This window comes from Arachis ipaensis, chromosome B10 (genome assembly GCF_059453495.1).
Source record: "Arachis ipaensis isolate K30076 ecotype BB chromosome B10, ASM5945349v1, whole genome shotgun sequence".
In the NCBI taxonomy this organism is placed as follows: Eukaryota; Viridiplantae; Streptophyta; class Magnoliopsida; order Fabales; family Fabaceae; genus Arachis; species Arachis ipaensis.
Window position 1 is genome coordinate 99677058 of NC_142435.1, and position 6163 is coordinate 99683220.

At 35.5% G+C, this 6163-nt stretch overlaps 1 non-coding gene across 1 annotated transcript; it reads right to left on the reverse strand.

Annotated features, from left to right (window-relative positions):
* Nucleotides 1–6059: 6059 nt before the first annotated feature.
* Nucleotides 6060–6163, reverse strand: LOC148581049 (small nucleolar RNA R71). Its single transcript, XR_015899132.1, has one exon. It is a non-coding gene; the product is annotated as a small nucleolar RNA R71 (small nucleolar RNA).

The window sequence follows — 6163 nt, forward strand, 5'->3', positions numbered from 1 at the left end:
AGATCCTATGAAATCTCCTAAGCTTCTCACAGTACTCAGGGTCGGCTACAGTAACACACATCAAGACTATGGAATCTAACCAGTCAGCCATACCCGCAGGAACCTTGGTAGACATCTCAACAATATTTTTACGTAAAGACATAGAACAACTATACCTACAGGAAGAAAGAAGAGAAAGGGGTTACTACCAAATAACTCGGATAGAAATAAAAAATGAAGAAACAACCAGCAAACAATTCAGATAGAATGTACCAGCAAAACAACAGGTAAAGCTGCAAAAGGGCACCCCAGAACTCACAAAAACAAAAGAATCATCACCAAAAGCCCAGGGGCACCCTTTGGAGGCAGTACAGATACAGAGAGAGAAACAGATAGGAAAGTCAGCAAAGATCAAAACCCTAGCCCCTTCACCAAAAAATAAAAAAAAAAAGCGCAGCTAAGAATAGTCCACCTAAGCGCCTACATTTCTTCAAATGAAGCAACAGAGACAAAAATTAAAAACTTTGAAGAAACAAAGGCATGCAATAAATCATCAGAAAGCTTCAACCTTTTCAATAAATCTCAGCAAGATAAAAATTTTGTACAAAAAGAAAGCATGCAGTAGTAAAGCACAAAGAAGGACGACAGAGAGAAAGGATATAGGTACCAACCTGCGATGATGAAAGGAACGATAGCAACAAGAAACGCAGCAAAAAACATCAACGATCCCAAGAAGCACCTCCGAAAAAGCTCCAGGAAAGAAGAAAAGCGTGGGGCAGAATCGATGGAGTAAGACGAGAAAAGATCTTTCAAAAGGAGGAAGAAAGAGGAAGATGAAAAAGTAAAAACCTTTTTCTTTGATTTCAAAAAAGTGTTAAAGAGGGAATGAAATAGAAAAAGGAGTTAAAACCTTATTAAAAGGCTTTAAAAGCGCTCGCTTAAAACCAAACTGATGAGCTCGAGAATGACGCCACATTTAAAACGCTTCGCATTTAAAATCATTAAAAGATGCAAAACGTGCTTGAAAAGGGACAGACCGAATACGACCAGGAAGATGCTTGAATCACAACCTTCCTAAAGAGGTTGAAGCTCAAAAATGAGCACAACCTCATGGAAAGATCGAAGCTCAAGTAGGGGCACTGTTCATACACTGGTCTGAGTTACGAGGCCCAAACCGGATAAGGCAGGAAGGGCCGACCTCTTCTGAAAGTTGGCCCCTTGGATGACTTCTTCTGTAAAGAGGTCAGACTATCACCGCAAAGATTCTTGAAAGCCCAGAACAAAAAGGCCACCGACCACTAGAAGGCGGATGGCCCAAAGATATGATCTCATCCATAAAAGATAAGATAAGATAACAAACCTTATCTATAAGGGAGATCATCAAAGTACTACTATAAATACACTGGAGCACTCAAGTATAAATGATACTCCAATTCTACTAAAAAACCTGCCTAAAGCCCGTACTGACTTAAGCATCAGAGTCTCTTGCAGGTACCACTCCCCTCCAGTGATCGAGAACCAAACACACCTTCAGCTCCAGCAAGTCGGGCACGGCAGCCCAGTCCAGATCTGAAGATCTCATCCGAAATTAACCTCCCTATTTCAGGTAACCCTCAGAACAGCTAGGTTAATAATTCACTTTGCTCCGGAATGGCAGAGTCAGTGGACACTGTCTTGACTTCTCTTCTCATTGAGGTCTCACCAGATGAGTATAGATACTAGTTGCTGGCGACTGTCACTATGAGTTCATGAGCTTTTTCAATTATTTTTTTCATATGTATTGACCCACCAATAGAGTTATCTAGGGACATCTGAGCCATGTCTGTGAGTCCGTAATAGAAAATGTCCAGCTTTACCCATTTTGAAAATATTTTCATGGGACATTTCCTTGGCATCATCTTGTACCTCCCCCAAGTATGGTGAAGAGATTCATTATCGCCTTGTTGGAAGCTTTGTATGTCCAATCTTAGCTAGGTCAGCTTCTTTGGGGGGAAGTATTGAATTAAAAATTTGTCCACTGATGAGTGGATATTTTATACGCTTTTTGGCATCACTTTCATATAGTTTTTTAGTAGTTTTTCTTTAGTTTTTATTGTTTTTATAGGTTTTAGTGTTAAAATCACATTTTTGGATTCTACTATGAGTTTTTGTGGTTTTGGACAATTTCAGGTATTTTCTGGCTGAAATTGAGGAGCTGGAGTAGAAGTCTAATTCAGAGACAGAGGAAGCACTGCAGATGTTGTCCAAATCTGACCTACCTGCATTCGGAAGAGCTTTTCTGGAGTTACAAAAGTCCAAATGGGGCGTTCTTAATGGCTATCGAAAGCGGACTTCCAGAGCGTTCTAGCAAAATATAATAGTTTATACCTTGCTTCGGATTAGAAGGCCCAAAACTGGCGTTCAACGCCAGCCATCTGACCAGTTCTGACGTCCAGCACCGGAAAGGGATTCCAAGTTGGAGTCCAACGCCCAAAAAGGTTCCAAGACTGGAGTTCAATGCCCAAGGAAGCCTAAGCACATGGATTTCATCAAAGCTCAGCCCAAACACTCACAAAGTGGGCCCCAGAAGTGGATTTTAGCACAAGATAGACTGTTTTACCCTTACTAGTCATCTATTTAGTATTTAAAGTGTATTTTACATAATTTTCGTAGACAACATCAGACCTTTTACACTATTTTCGAGTTTTACATTGTTTTTACTTCAGTATGAGTTTCTAAACCTCCTAGGTTGAGGGGAGGAGTCCTTCTGAGTCCTATGAATTAATGAAAGTATTACTATTTCTTCTTGGATCTGTGTTTGTTCTATCTCTAAGATGTATATGCGATCTTCATCGTGGTGAATAGGATGATGTAACCAATTAGCTCTGTTCATCACATTAAGATGAACGTGCCTGACAAACACCCATGTCTACTTGGGTTCGTATGAGTACCTGGAAGAAAAGCACGAGCCAACAGCTATGTTTATACATCTCTCAGACGACTAATCCACGACTTCGTTGGGGACTTATTGAGACACCAGTTCAGCCAATTTTCGAGGAGATTAGGGTCTCTATGGTAGAGGCTAGAACCCTAAGATACAGCATTTTCTGATCCGGAAGATCCGACCTTGACTGTGGCATTTTGAGTAGGATCGCCAAGAGAATGACTTTCTAGAGCTTCACCCTCCATCAGATTGAATGACCATGGGCAATGGCGTTTGACCTATAGCAGAGGAGATCAATGACCACGGGCAATGACTTTGATAACTTACAGCTTGCCATAGAAGAAGATCGTTCACAAGCAAGGAAGACAGTAATACCAGAGTAATTTAGAAAGGCAAAGTAACTCCAACTCTCAACTCTATTCCTATCCTTGTTTCTACTTAACATCCAAGCATTTATGACATATAATCCAAGTCCTTTTGATTCTGCCTAACTAAGACCTGCAAGACAACCATTGCTTGCTTCAAGCCACAATCCTCGTGGGATCGACCCTGACTCACTCAGGTGTTACTTGGACGACCCAGTTCACTTGCTGGTACTGCTGCTGTACGAACAGTGTGCGGTTTGCGTACACGCACACCAAATTTTTGGCGCTGTTGCTGGGGATTGTTGAGTTTGGACAAACTTCGGATTGTCTTGCTCCCTAGATCAGGTAATTTTTATTTTTTTTGTTTGAGTCTTTTGTTTTTGTTTTCCTTTTCTTAATTTTTGAAAATTCTTAAAACCTTTTCAAAAAAATTTTTTTCTTTTCTTTGTTCAATTTTTGTTCTTGGTTTGAGTTTTTGAGTCTTTTATTTTTATTTTTCTCCTTCAAATTTTCAAAAATTTAAAAACCTTTTTCAAAAATAATTTTTTTTGTAATTCAATTGGCTAGAGCATTGTGTTTATGTTCTTGGTATTGAGTCTTGCAAGTTCATGCTTTTCAATTTCAAAAATTTTAAAACTTCTTCCTACACTCTTTTTTAAGATATTTGTCTTTCCTATGTTTGAGAGTCTCTGAGAGTGTTCTTATTGAGTCTTTAATTTTATTTTCTTCTTCAAAATTTTCGAAAATTTCAAAAAAGTTTTTCAAAAAATTTTTATTTTCTTTGTTTGATCTTTGTTCTTGTTTTGAGTCTTTTATTTTTGTTCTTGTTGTGTTTTTTTAATTTTATGAGTCTTTCTTTCTAAAAATTTTTCAAAAATATTTTCTTTGTTTAAATCTTGTGTCAAGTTTTTAAGTTTGGTGTTTTCTTGTTTATTTCTTGTTTTTTCCAAAAATTTTGTTTTGGTTTTCTAAAAATTTGAAGTTTGGTGTTCTTTTTGTGTTCTTGTGTTCTTTGAGTCTTTAAATTTTGTTCTTTGTGTTCTTGTTCGTCTTTAAAGTGTTCTTGAGTCTTGTGTGTGTTTTAATTTTAAAATTTTTAAGTTTGGTGTCCCTTGGTATTTCCCTCCAAAAATTTTCAAAAAACAAGGGTGCTAGATCTAAAAATTTTAAGTCTTGTGTCTTTTGTGTGTTTTTCTCTTTCATCATAAAATTCAAAAATAAAAAAATATCTTTTCTAACTAATTTCAACCATAATTTTCGAAATTAACAATAAAAATTTAGATTTTAATTTTTAAACTTTTATCTTATCATATCTTAGTTGTCAAGTTTTCAAAAATCAAATTTTTTCAAAATTAAAAAAATCTTATATTTTTTTATATCTTTTTCAAAATTTAAAAATCTTATCTTATCTTTTTCAAAATTCAAATTTTTTAATCATATCTTTTTCAAAATCAAATTTCAAAATTTTATCTTTTTCTAATCTCAAATTTTAATTTTAAATCTTTTCTTATCTTATCTTTTATTTTTATTTTTATTTTTATCTTTTCTCAATTAATATCTTATCTTTTCTCTCATCTTTTTCAAAACTTCCTAACTAACTCGTCTCTTCTTTTATTTTCAAAAATCATACCACCTTCTTCTCTCTCTTCTTTTTCAAAACCACTTAACTAACTCTTCCTTCCTTAATTTTCAAAAATAATATCTTCTTCTCTCTCTCTTCTTTTTCAAGACCACCTAACTAACTCTCATCTCTCTCCATTTTCGAAAATTCCCCTTTCTTTTTTCTCTTCTATTTTCAAAATTTAACATTTAAATTTTCAATTCTTTTTAAATTAATTAATTTAATTTTTGAAAATAATAATTAAATAAATAAAATAAAAATAAAAATATTTTAATTCTTATTTACTTTTTCTATTTATACCTCTTTTCTTCTCATCTCTATTCATTCAACTCTACTTCCTTCGACTCTTTACCTACAATTCTTTATCTTCTTTCCTTTCTTCTTCACATTTCACTGGAAGCTCTTTTATCCAAGTGGTACAAAAAGTTTTCTTGTGATTTCTTTTCCATCTTTTATTATATCTTCTTTTACTTACTCTTATCTACTATTCCCAAGGTATTTTTCTTCTACTTCTTCTATTTATTTTTATTTTTATTTCTATTTTTTTATCTTCTTCTTTCTTCTCTACTTCTGACTTTAAGGAGGAGCTTCTTGTCTATTGGCATAGTCTCTCTTCTTCTTTTCTTTTCTTCTTGTTTATGACCAGGAACAGGGATAAAGAACCCTTTTTGACTCCTGATCCTAAACCTGAGAAGACTCTAAGGAGGAGCTTACAACTAGGTAAAGCACAACACTCTGGAAGAGACCTTTCAGAAAGTTTTGAACAAGAAAAAGATGATATGGCCAAACCACAAGAGGAGCCTAGAAAGGTCCTTGGTGACTTCACCATGCCTACCTCTGACTTTTATGGCAGAAGCATTGTTGTACCTACCATTGGAGCTAATAATTTTGGGCTTAAGCCTCAGTTAGTCTCTCTTCTACAGCAGAACTGCAAGTTCCATGGACTTCTACTAGAAGATCCACATCAATTCTTAGCAGAATTATTATAGATCTGTGATACTGAAAAGACTGATGGAGTAGATCTTGAAGTCTATAAATGATGCTCTTTCCCTTTGCCTTAAGAGACAGAGCTAAGTTCTGGCTGGATGCCCAGCCTAGAGAGAGTCTTGACTCTTGGGAAAAGCTTGTAAATGCTTTTCTGGCTAAGTTTTTTTCTGCTCAAAGGATGAGCAAGATCAGAGTGGAAATTTAAACTTTCAGACAAAGAGAAGGTGAATCCCGCTATAAAGCTTGGAAAAGATACAAGTAACTGATCAGGAGATGTCCTCTTGACAT